The sequence below is a fragment of the Clarias gariepinus genome, chromosome 15 (genome assembly GCF_024256425.1).
Source record: "Clarias gariepinus isolate MV-2021 ecotype Netherlands chromosome 15, CGAR_prim_01v2, whole genome shotgun sequence".
Taxonomy (NCBI): domain Eukaryota; kingdom Metazoa; phylum Chordata; class Actinopteri; order Siluriformes; family Clariidae; genus Clarias; species Clarias gariepinus.
The window spans coordinates 30199831-30213030 of NC_071114.1; positions in this window are offsets into that span (position 1 = coordinate 30199831).

Sequence of the window (13200 nt, forward strand, 5' to 3'; positions counted from 1 at the left end):
TTTTTTTTTTGTGATTTTTTTAAAACAGCATTCCCAAAGGAGCAATCCCTTTACTCTGGTGATACTCTAACGACGTTTAAACCTTCACCTCTTTAACAATGACTACACTGCTGGTGTCAAAACACACTTGACAAATGGCTCTGGTTTGGCGCGTAACCGCGCACTTTTCCTTCATCCTCGCTGATTCACAGATAATGATTTTTGCCCCTCCTCTTTCTTTCAGTGCAATATTTAATTTTTTATTATAACCTTTCATCTTTTGTCAAGTCAGCTCCAGTCCAGTAATAATGTTTAGATAACCCGCTTTTGTGTTCACGAGTCTCCGACTTTTAATGAAGATGGGATTACAGGGTGGACAAGTGACTTATTATTTTAGTTAAAACATCAAACCATTTTTTGTTACAGCAGAGATTTTTTAAATTATTATTCCAACTTCAATTCGCATAGATACAGTCCATACTCCATCAGAAATTTAATTCATATAAAAAACTAAGGCAGTATTTTGCACAAAAAAACGCCATATAATAAAGCCGTCATGATTATATTGTATAATATATTTGTTGAGTTAATGATTTATTTTATTAATATTTAACCTAATTAATATTTTCTACATTCAGAATCGTCTATCATTTTTCAGAGGCTGCATTGTTAGAAAATAAAGCAAATCTAATCTCTTAAAGCTTGTTGGATTGTTTATATAAAATGTTTGTTTCTCTATTTTTACTTTTAAGAGTTGCAGGCAGCATCCTGTTGTTAAACTAAGAGTCTTTAATTACCTAGTGAACCTAAAAAAAAAAATCAAACCACATTTCTTATATTAAATTGCGATGATTTTGCCATCTTACAACGTTTACGCTGTTTTTGCACGGCGCGTCCAAGATGTCGTGTATATTTTTATTAAATATATTTGATATATTCACACTGTACCCTTAATATTAAACATAATTAAATACTAGGATCGTTTCCTAACATTATGGAGTACCTCCGACTACACCGTGTCCACGCAGCGCCTATAAATAGCACCAAACTGTTCGATTGTTTAAAAATATAATTAAGTGCACATATTTCATGTCCATTTAAAACGACTGTCACTCAAAAAGGCAATTTCCTCTTCACCAGTGGTTAAATATGGATTTGTATTATTTGGACAAAAATAATATTGGATAATGAGCAAATAAAAAAGTCCATGATTTTAACCTCATCCAGAAAAAAACGCGGGTGTAAAAACACTTTATTTAATAAAGACGAGGAGTGAAATTATTACAGCTAAAACCACAACCGCTGCTGAGCTGAAGAACTGCGATATAATTGCAAAAAGATTTCTTTTCCTCCTCAAACACATTCCTGGCCAAGAAGATTGAATGTAATTGGCTGTGATCATGTAATATCCCCCAGCACGTGCACTTTCACTGTATAAACTGTTGATTAATTTCCCAAACGCCAGACTCTCGCTATTAAAAAACAGGCTTTTAGTTTAATATTCTTTCATATTATTATATCAGATTATTTTCTTTAATGATTGTGGTCATGGCTGAAGAGTCAGCGAGGCTGTAAGTAAGTGATGTGGACATTATCTGGAGGAATATCCGAAAGGGAAATAAAGGGCATCATAAAACGGGCTTATCCAAAGCCGAGGCTCCTTATAAAATTAAATAGAGCACATTTACTTCATGCGGCGGCTTCTCTCGCTCTCTAAAGTCTTCACCACCTGTTAAAAAGCAAAAATTCTTTCCACAATAGTGATTTTTTTTTTTTTTTTTTTTTGCCTAAATTTGGGTTTTTGGATTATGTCGCAATATCCAAAGTTATAATAATAATAATAATAATAATAATAATAAACAATAGACACTTTAATTTAATATTCTTACTTAAAATTTACCTTAATATTTACATGTTGTTATTATTATTATTGTTGCTGTTTTTGTTCCTATAGTTAAAATTAAAATTAGAAAACAGTATCCCATCTATATTCATTATTACTTCTGTACTATTGTGCTGCAACTACAAGCAGTCATGTCAATGAAAATTATATCCTTTTTGTTACACACACACACACACACACACACACACACACACTAACCTTTTTAACTTCCTCATGGTGTGGTGTATTAGATTATATTGAACCCGGGGCAAAGTGTAATTAAATTAAAGTCAGGTTTGAAGCTCAGGTCTCGGTGGTCAGAACGAGACACAATAATCAAAGAATTTCTTAGGATTTTCTGATTGGAGATGTCTGAACTAGTGTGTGTTAGGCTGTATGTTCAGTGTGTATCTGAGTTTTAAACTGTGTCTGTGTGTTATTGTAATATTGAACGATATATATCCAATATTTATCGTTTAATGAATAAATTACAACACTAGCCTATTTATCATGCATATCATATAATGCTTGCTTATGTAATACAATTATTAACAGTAACTACGCTATATAAATTAATCAGAAGATGATGCTTTAGTTTTATTAGCCTCCTAGACCTTTACTAATAATCCCATTCAATTATGCATACACTACCATAGAAATAAAACTACCATAAAGTACTTTGCTGTTTAAATAAATGTTGCATGTTTTATACTTTTTTGTGTAGTGTACATTTTAGTTAATTTTCTCAGTGGTCCTTTAAATCTAATTATGCATGTTAAATAAAGGTTTTCCCCGGAATGCAGTAAACATGCAAAAGATGGGACCTCTGACTGGTTGACTGATACAGTTTGCTAAAGAAAAATGTTCTTTAGTATGTAGTCATGTCAGAGAGCAATTCATTAATAAATTAATAACATTATTTACGTTTTCGGAGAGTGAATCGTCAAAAATCTGATAAAAAAAACAACAAATCATGTTAAATAAACGTAAAGAAAACACAAATTACAAACGAAAAATGTCAACTTGTTTAGAAAATAAATGTGTAAAGTTTAAGCATTATCTTTTCCTTCTTTATTTTCCCTCAAATGTGTGTAAAACTTTACACAAATTCAATTTAAACAAATTCTGTTTGGACTGGTATTACTTTCAGACATGATGTCATGTGCGCGTTTTTACAACAGGTCGTGTTGCACAGCTGCGGCCTTGCATGGAGTGGGAAAAGGAAAAGAGCAGTGCAGCATTGCAGGGGCTGCACACACACACACACACACACACACACAGGGTCTGCATCACAGCAGAACAAATGCAAACCAGCCACAGGCACCATGCATATCTCTCTCTCTCTCTCTCTCTCTCTCTCTCTGATTGGTTATGAAGGGCAATTAGTTGGAAAAAGGTGGCTGTATGTTTATACATCACTGTCTCCATGTGTCAGGACAAATTACTCTCAGCAAAGCCAGTCTCCACCTCGTATAAATCTTTCCTCCTACGCTACCGATGGACAATTATTCTAAAAAAAAAAAAAAAAAAAGAGGAAAAGAAAATTTTGCATGAAAACAAGGAGCACTCGAGGATGATTAGTCTGACAGGCTGGAAGGTTAAGTGAGCTCGGATCACAGGGGAATGGAGACCTCTTCTCAAAAACTACTGCTGGTGATTTGATTAAATTCTGCTTCTGCGATTTCTCACAACAAACACCAGACTCACTTTAAAATACTAAATTGTTTGGGTATTTGGTTAAAATATTCGCATGTACAGCATTTGTTTTCAGTGTTATCCTGATCATCCTGACATCTTAACCCGAAGTGCTTTATTCCTTAAACCACGGCGATCTGCCGACTTATTAAAGAACGACGCTTTGTACACGTTATGCATTTACTCACGTTTTAGCAGCTAGTCGTTAGATAGTCGTTCCATCACCAGCCACCACCTGTCATAGAGAAACTTTAATTAAAATGTTAAAGGGAAACCTTTTACCCCTAAAGATGTCATAAAACTTACAAACTTACACCTTTACGTTGATGTTACAAAGCACAGACACTGAAGACTCCTTCCTTAAATGCTAAATAATGAAACGTGAATGAGCCGTTGCTATAGAAACTGAACGTCATTATAAGGCCAAGATTTAAAATAGAGCCGGGACAACTTTCAGAGCTGCTGTTAGTGAAAAAATTCACCATCTCCTTTCTGATCAATGTGGATTCTTGTAAAAAAAAATGCTCATAATAATAATAATAATAATAATAGGAGATGTCTGTCTCCTTTTAGTTTATAATTATGGGAAGAGCCGTAACATAAGTTCAGGCTGGATGCCGGGATGCCTGAATGTGTGGGATTCCACATGGTTCAATGTCTGGAACACTGCTGGACTAGAAATCACTGGTAACCCAGTAAATAAATACAGAAGGGCATGGTCTTTCTTTCCATGGACATGTTTTTTAGGGGTGTGTGAATCTTTTGTTGGCCACAAACACAATTCCTGTGTCTTTTTTATTTATTTTTTTTAAACAGGAGTGTCCCCAGCCTTGCAGTAATAGACGTCTTATAAAAACCATTCGCAGTCCTCATGTGCTGTTGCTCCAGTTGCTGCGGCTCCAGAGCGCCATTACGTCCATTCTGTCTATTGAAAACGTATTAAAGCGTCCGTCTTCTGACAAACCTGCAAACTCTTACTTCACCCTCGAGCACACGCCCACATGTCCTCAATAATCCTGGGGATTTATTGGCCATGGGACGTTAACGATCCAAATAAATATAAATGTGGCATAAATCCTATTTGTTGTTGTGTTGTAACAGCATTTTTATTGACAACAACGCCTGAAAGTGACACGCTTTTTTGTTGGGGTCTTCAATGTCTGGGATAAATCATTACAAACAAATGGAAATCATAGTTAATAAAATAGTTTGTTATTGTCAAAGCTTTTGGCATCTTTATGAGAAAAGTCATTCTTGGTGTTATAGTGTTTATATCTTACATCAATTTATAAAATGATTTTATTTATATAGATCTTTTCATGATTATTATGGCTATTTTTACATGGTTATCCAGAGTTTGGACTGAACATAACATTTTTTAAAATTGAATTTATTATTATACTTTTTACAAATTATTACAAATTATTGATAGCACTATTTTACTGTTAACTCTTATTAATAATAATAATAAGAAGAAGAAGAAGAAGAAGAAGAAGGTTTAACATGACCCTGTTGTTATATTACTAAAAGTTTATTTTTTCCATTTTTAAGAATTCATTTTATTTGATAATTGTCATAGTTTTTTCCCCTTACTCATTTATTTATTTTCTACTTTGGTCTTCTTATAAATATATTTATTAAAATGTATTTAGAGGGGATTCATTTTCCCTTTTACAACTTTTTTGATTAACTGCATCTGTTGCATGCTTTCAGATTATAAGCCTTCAAATGTCTAACAGAAATCTTCCTTTATTGTATAATCATAATAAAAATGTAATGAATGTTCTCAGTATAATGAAATAAATGTTGTAAATTAAAGATTTGACTCACTTGTAGGGAGCTGTAAAAATGCAGGACTTTAGAAGGTTAAAAAAATAAAAAACCTGTCCAGAACTTAAATCATCAGGTTAAAGCCTTGAGGAGGAACGACATCATATGTATCATATATAAAGCATAATGTAAACTATCACTTAGGTGCTGTGACACCAACATAACTTTTATTATTTTATTAATGCAACTTTTATACTAACTGTATCAAAGCATTATTTTCATAGAGGACAAATAAAATTATTTATTACTTCAATCTTACATCTGCTACATAATGAAAAGATGAAATGTATTTTATAAATGGGAAAAAGGAAAAAGAAAGGGAAATAGAAACATAACTGTGAACAGAAATGAAGTGGAAAATTGAAATGGAAATGGAAATCATAAATAAAAAAAAGGAAAAGAAAGTAAAAATGAGAAGAAAAAAGGAAACAGGAGTGAAAATAGTAAATAAAAAATTGGAAGTGAAAAACAAAAAAGGAAAAAAGGAAAATGGAAAATCGGAAAGGGAAATGGAAATAAGAAATAAATAAAAAAACTTTTTTTGCCTGCTTGATTCCTTCCTGCTTGATTCCTTTCTGAAGATTATGTACAGGAGACATTTTCTGGTGTTTCTTGACTTTTACTGCCTTCTTCAACAATTTCCAACAATTTTTCATTGGGTTTAGATCTGGAGATCCACAAAAGCACCAAAAGCTAAATACCATTGTCACACAGACAGTTTTTCACAGATTTTGTTATGTGGCATGGGTCTCCATGTGGCTGAAAGATGGTCGTTTCATGGAAGTCAAGACACAAGGTGAATTTTTCCTTTAATATTTAAGTATTTCATAGAATTGGCAGTTTATTTTAATACCTTTGGCCATAGATAGATAGATAGATAGATAGATAGATAGATAATATGGGTATAAGTGTAGACATGCCAATGTGTACCAAAATGACACTAAGAGAAAAAAAACTGTGTTTTATGAGTACAGTGGTTGTGATCTCGCTGGTTGAGATCCACTAACAGACACTAACACACTATCACAACTCTTTTCTGCATTTCTCTTGACCCTAAAAGAGGAGATGATGTGATGGATCGCAAGACAGTTTTAGGCTTATAAGCTCATGTTTTCTCCACAGCTGTCCTCATCTGGATCAATGGGTGTCATTGTGTACCCCTGTGACTGTCCAGAACGCTTCCTCTGCCTGAGCCGTGACCTTTACTCACAGCGACCGACAATGAAACAACTTCTTCTTCTTCTAAAAATATAGGCTTGACAATTTGTGTTTTGCCAGAACAACATTGACAGATCTGGAACAGACGGCAGGATGATTGTCAGTCAGCTAGTTTATCTCTGGGCCCCGTGGCCAAGCCTAAGGGTTGCTATCTTTTAAAAAATTTAATTTAGCGTAACCCAAGATTTCCAATCCGATCCATTGTTGGGTTGTGGTCGTCTTCTAAAAATTAAAAGGAAGACAAACGGCACACCTCCGTGTCATGAAAGCATGGCTTTATGCTAGATCTAAATGTGACCTAGTCTCATTTTAACAGCGAGTGCAGAGGTGCTGGAGGGACGGCCCGCGGCAGAACCCTGCTCTCCATCAGCACTCGACATGCTTAACATCACACACATCTCCTCCTGGCCTGTGAGCAACACTTCCCTGGAAATAAACAGCAGTAATTACCCTTCAAACTCCAGGTCCATTAGAATGCTGGGATAAAGCGCAGGCCCTGCTCCGTCCTGGCTCGCTTCTCCGCGCCTACGCCTGCCCCTGAAACACACACCACTCATTCATGCTTCATCTTAAACTGCAGGTTTGATCTCATTTCAGCGCTGTGATTATTTGGAGTGGCTCCGATGGCGTGCGTGGTACTGCGGCCCTGTTCTGCAATAACTGTTTGCTCACGTCAGTGAGTGTGTGTGTGAGTGTGTGTGAGTGTGTGTGTCACTCCCCCACATTTGTTTACAAGACAATTAGACCCCATCCAGTGCTTATTTAAGGTCCGCTGACGAGGCAATCAAAATGTTTGCACACCCGCCGTGTAATTTAGAGTCTAATTGTGTAATTTCTGATGGGTTTCACAGGTCACACCCGCAGTCTACACACGATTGTGATTACATTTTCTGTATTTGTGTAATATCCTGTGGCATCGGATTTATATGTTATATCTCTTACAATCATCGTCCATACCGCTTGATCCTGTATACAGGCTTGCGTGAGACCCTGGAGCCTATCCATGGAAACTTAGGGCACCTAAACAGGGTGCCAATCCATCACAGTTATATGTTATATGTAATTCTAACCAATGATGTGTCCCATGTGCACATTCTGTTATCTTTTATTAACGGACATCATGGCTCATTTTTATCCTTTACAAATCATTTATATATATATTTATATATATATATATATATATATATATATATATATATATTAGATAAAATGTAAGTCACTCTGGATAAGGGCGTTTGCCAAATGCTCAAATGTAAAAGAATCAGGTGAGTTACTGTGACCTCATTGATATTCCTACCACACCACACCCTGTAGTGTAATATTGTCAGCCAAAACACAGCATTGGTGTGGATTATTATTATTTTTTATGTTATACATATAATACAGAAAAGGTGTGTGCTAAATAAGCAACTTTCTGTAACATGGAAGTGACCAATCTTGGTTCCCTAAAATTTTTAAGTTGCTAACTTTAGCCATTTTGGAGAGATTTTATATGCGCCCCAAAAAAGAGCCAATTTTCAGCTTTATTCTGTCTCGCTTCAAAAAAGTATCATTTAAAATGCAAATTATTCAGATTTCTTTATAAGTATTGATACTAAAATTGGTGTAAGCTTCTAGAAGCATGTGACCTGTAAACATTGTTGCTTAAATTAAAGCATTCCTTGCAAAATCATGGATTTTCCCCCGAAAAAAATCTGTAGTGTCCGTAACCATGTCAAATTCATGTTGCGATATCAGTTTTGCATTTTATAAAAATACAATCAGGTTTATGTATTTTCTGTGAAATCTAATATAGCTAAGTTGCATCTGAATGGCAATTAAGATCATTGAAAGATTTAAATAAAAAAAAGTTAAGGACACTACAGACATAAAAGGGCATGAAATTTTATTTAGCAAATGTGATAAACAGTTCTTCCTTCAGCCGCATCTGTTACTTTCTCTCTCCCAAGAAACTGCAACACATGAACTCAACTGTCCTTAAGATATCGGAAAATATACAGCTTTGCCTCGGACACTGACGACTCCTTTAATAAAAATGTTAAACAAGTATCTAAATTATAACACATTTTTTAATCTGTTCCCTGTAAACAAGTCATCACTATAGGAACAATTATATATTAGTACCAGTGCATGATACTCATCGACCACTTCAATTATGTAAACCACTTCAACTGCTTGTTAAAACAAATATCTAATCAGCCAATCACATGGCAGTACTTCACCTCGTAGACCCAGTCAGGACGATCTGCTAAAATTCAAACCGAGCATCAGAATGGGAAAGAAAGGTGATGCTTGTTGGCACCAGGTGGGTTGGTCTGAGTATTTCTCCAAACTGCTGAACTACTGGGATTTCCACACACAATCACCTCTAGGGTTTACAAAGAGTGGTGTGAAGTGTGAAGAAGAGAAAATATCTAGTGAGGGCAGTTCTCTGGGTGAGAATGTCTTGTTGAGGCCAGGGGTCAGAGGACCAGAGCTGGTTCAAGCTGAAAAAAGGGAAACATTCCTATTTCATTATAACTGAAGTCAAAAGAGCCAAAGAGCCTCTCTAAACAGACAGCACATCAAACCGTGAAGCAGGTGATTGGATGAGTCTTGATTTCTGATACATTCAGATATTAGGATCAGAATTTGGTGTAAACAACATGAATGCATGAATCCATCCTGCCTTGTCTCACTGGTGTGGGGGAGACACGCTTTGTGGCTTACAAGCAGCTTCGGGATGTGATGGAGCCTCCAAAAAAACTCCCTAAGAAATGTTTCCAGCACCTTGTTGAATTTATGGCATAAGGAATTAAGAATTTAAGTTGTTGGAGTTAAAGAACTAAAGAATAAAAGTAGTTAAGAACTCAAAAAGCTTACAAAAAACACTTATCAGTGAGGTTATTAGATGCTCTACAGCTTAGAGACAGTGGCACTGAAGAAAAGACAGGAGGCAGAGCTAGAGGTAGCAGAGCTGAAGATGTTGAGGTTCTCTTTGGGAGTGACAAGGATGGATAGGATCAAGAATGAGTTCATCAGAGGGACAACCCACGTTAGATGTTTTGGAGATAAAGTCAGAGAGGCCAGATTGAGGTGGTTTGGACATGTTCAGAGGAGAGATGGTGAATATATCAGTAGAAGGATGCTGAGGTTGGAACTGCCAGGCAGGAGGTCTAGAGGAAGACCAAAGAGGAGATTTATGGATGCAGTGAGAGAGGACATGAAGTTAGTTGGTGTGAGAGAAGAGGATGCAGAGGATAGGGTTAGATGGAGGCAGATGATTCGCTGTGGCGACCCCTGAGAAAGAAGGAACTTGCTAGGGAGCATAAAGAATGGACTGTGGAGCATGTGGTCTGTTCCAGAGTGATCTGGGGTTGCTTCTGTTACTCAGGTCTAGACTCAAGGCAATAAAATGAAGTCAGCTGACGACCTGAATGTACTGAATCATCTGACATTTCCATCATCAATACAAGATCTTGGAGAAAAATAAATGGATGAAAATAAATGTTGTGACATTACATAAGCTTATCGAAACGATACCACAGCCACAATCAAAGCAACAGGCGGGCAACCAAACATTAGAGTGTGCAACTCTATGTTTTTTTGGTGGGCCGGATAGCAAGCTGGAGTATGCATAGCCAGGCCCCAAAAAATATTTACACACTCATTAACAAAGTTTCTGTTTTAAACACGGAAATTGTAGTCAATCCAATATCATCATCAGACAGTAAAAGGGAGCTGAAACATGATTTAAACATCAGGCTGTTAAGTTTGAGCATGGAGAAGAAGAAGAAGAAGAAGAAGAAGGAGGAGGAGGAGGAGGTCGTAAGAGCGAAATGCATGTGAGATCAGAATGTTGTGTTCACGTGACTCTGGTAGCCAGATGGTGGGCTTTGTGAGTATTCCTGTGATCCTGATCGTGTGAAGCCTCTCACACACACACTCACACATCTTGTTTATTTCACTCTGTGTGAGTGTGTGGTTGTGGTGTTGGTGCTTCACTGTCTGGTGTCCCATCTTATTTGTCCAGATCCGGACCTTGACTTTGACAATATGATTGCCCGAGCGGACGTGCTGAGCGTCTATCTACTGTGAATGAAAGCTGGGTGAGAACGAACCTCTTGAAACGCTTCGGATTATTTCGCATCAACAAAATTGGTTTCACATGAGGGACGGCTGGCATCAGCAGATTTTCTGATCGAATTAAACAGAGAAAGAGGACGAAAGAGCCAGCGGTTGTACTGATCTCTAATTCAATAAACAGAACCCCAAAGGAAGGAGAGAAATAAAAAAGAAAATCAGTGCCCTCTTTGTTCATGGCCGTCCTTATGGACAGATACGCTTTAACACCCAGGAACAGAAACAGATCTCTTCACCCAAACCAACACACTGCTCATGATTTCATTCAAAGTCAAAATGCTCTCCCGTGTTCGATCTCCATCAAAACACTCTGAGCACAAAGCGGAGTCCCGATTGCGTTTCATCTGCTGAATGAGAACTTTCGAAAGACATCCACTTCAAAGAAGCCTTTTGGAAATCTTGGTACAATTCCAAAATCCGTGCCACATTTTTGCATTCTCTAATATGAGAAGATGAAGTGACGATGATATTGGGATCTTTTGGCTCAGTTTGTCATTCACAGTTCTTACGTTACGTTACAAGTTTGGGATCTGCAGAACTCATTGGTGGGCCTCGGCTTTGACTCAGAAACCTCGTCCTCCTTAATCTGGAGATGAAAGTTTATTCGGATTTGTAAAAATGTGTCACATATGGGACTTGTTTGGGAGTCTGGTGCTGATCTAAGGATTCCTCCTTTAGTGATATGATCAGTCGGGTGAATTTTCCCACTTCATCAGTTTCAGAGCGCACTCGAGCTGAATGAGAGAGGTGTGAGAGAGAGAAAAAGAGAGAGAGAGAGAGAGAAAGAGAGGGGGAGAGAGAGTGAGGTGGATTAAGGAGCACTGATGGATCTTCTTCATTGTCCTATCCCTCACTAAGTCCTTTGAGCCACTCTTATTCTGCTATTTAATATGAAAAACAAGTTATTTGACTTTCTTGTACTGTAGTTTTTAGTTTGTGCAAAAGTATTGAGTCCTTGGTTCTTGATATTTTTCTTCCAAAGCGCCAGATTTTCTTGTATTTTTAATATAGTTTTGAGGTATAGTTCTCCCAGCTTCCTGAAATGTTATTTTTGTCAGACAAGTTTGTCTCTGGTTTTAACCTAGAGCCTTTGTACCTGAGCAGTTTTAGGGAAATGGTTTTTGTTTCCTTAAGCCTCACAGTGACCTAATAATGATTGAAACATAAAAACATCTAACTTAAGTCCTGAACCAGTGAGAAACAGGTGCAGACGATGACAGATGATCAGGAGGTGATTAGTTTACTGCTGATGCTGAATGCTGAGGGGTTGGAACAGACGAGAGGGGAAATGAGGTCGCTGCTGAGCTCGTTACATGAACATCCAGTTTTATATCTTTAGGCACTTTGCAGTCTGACACAGTAAGACATTCGTTCTTTAATCTTAATCATTTTAATTTAATTTTACATAAAGAAATGGGGGTCAAGACTTTTGCACAGTACTGTAGATTAAATGACAGCCCGCAGGTAGGATCTAAATTTCTGACCAGGGAACTGAAGAAACCACAAATTTCACAGGATTTGCTTAGAACTGAGAACATCTCATTACAACTGTTGTAGTTTATGTCATAAATGTACAAAAAATGATGTCACCTGTTTCTTTGTCACTCACGGGTGTGACTGTGGGGTTGCGGTGTTTATTTTAAAGTTACAGTCGTTTCATTTTCAGTTGATTAGCAGCAGCTCACACAGTGTTTAAGTCTGACTTATGTGTTTGTTCATGTATTTATTTCTACTGTTGTTTTATAATGTTTTCAAAGCTTATTCATAAATTAATTACAATAGGGTGTTCAAGTCAAACTGGGACTTTTGATTATGCAGGATAACAGAGGACAGTTCTAAGCCGTGATCGGACTGTCTGATTCACGTCTGGAACGCCGGATCTTCCTGTAATGTGCAAGTGGTGTTGGTGAATAATTGTGTGTACCGTTCCCACTGGCGAAGGAGTTTTTTTTTCTCCTTGGCAATATGTTATCTGTCGATTTTTAAGGATCAGGCACTCCAGCTCCAAACCAGCTCGACATTATTCAAAGGGTTCCCACTAAATTATATTGATACACTTCAAATACTACATCTGCTTATACTGACTAAACGTGCACTTGTAAATTAAACAGTTAAAAAGTTCCAGAAATGCTGAAAACTACAAAGTAAAAGAAATTATGAGAAAGGGACATCTTCAAATGACCAAAAAAACTAATGCCACCAGTAATCACTGAATAATTAATTTTTAAATAGAATTAATTTTTTATTTTATAGTTAGTTGTTTTTTTAATAATTGCGATTTCAAAAGTTTCAAGTAAAAAAATACTATTTAACCACATTCTTTATATAGTTGGTTATATAGAGGGTTGTTTCAGACACTTCACATTCATAATGGAAAAGACTTGTACAAAAGTTTCTCTGAATTTTTTTTCAAAGAAAAATTCTAACTATTTTTAAATCTACACTTTATGTCTTTTTCATAGTACAAGAGTAAC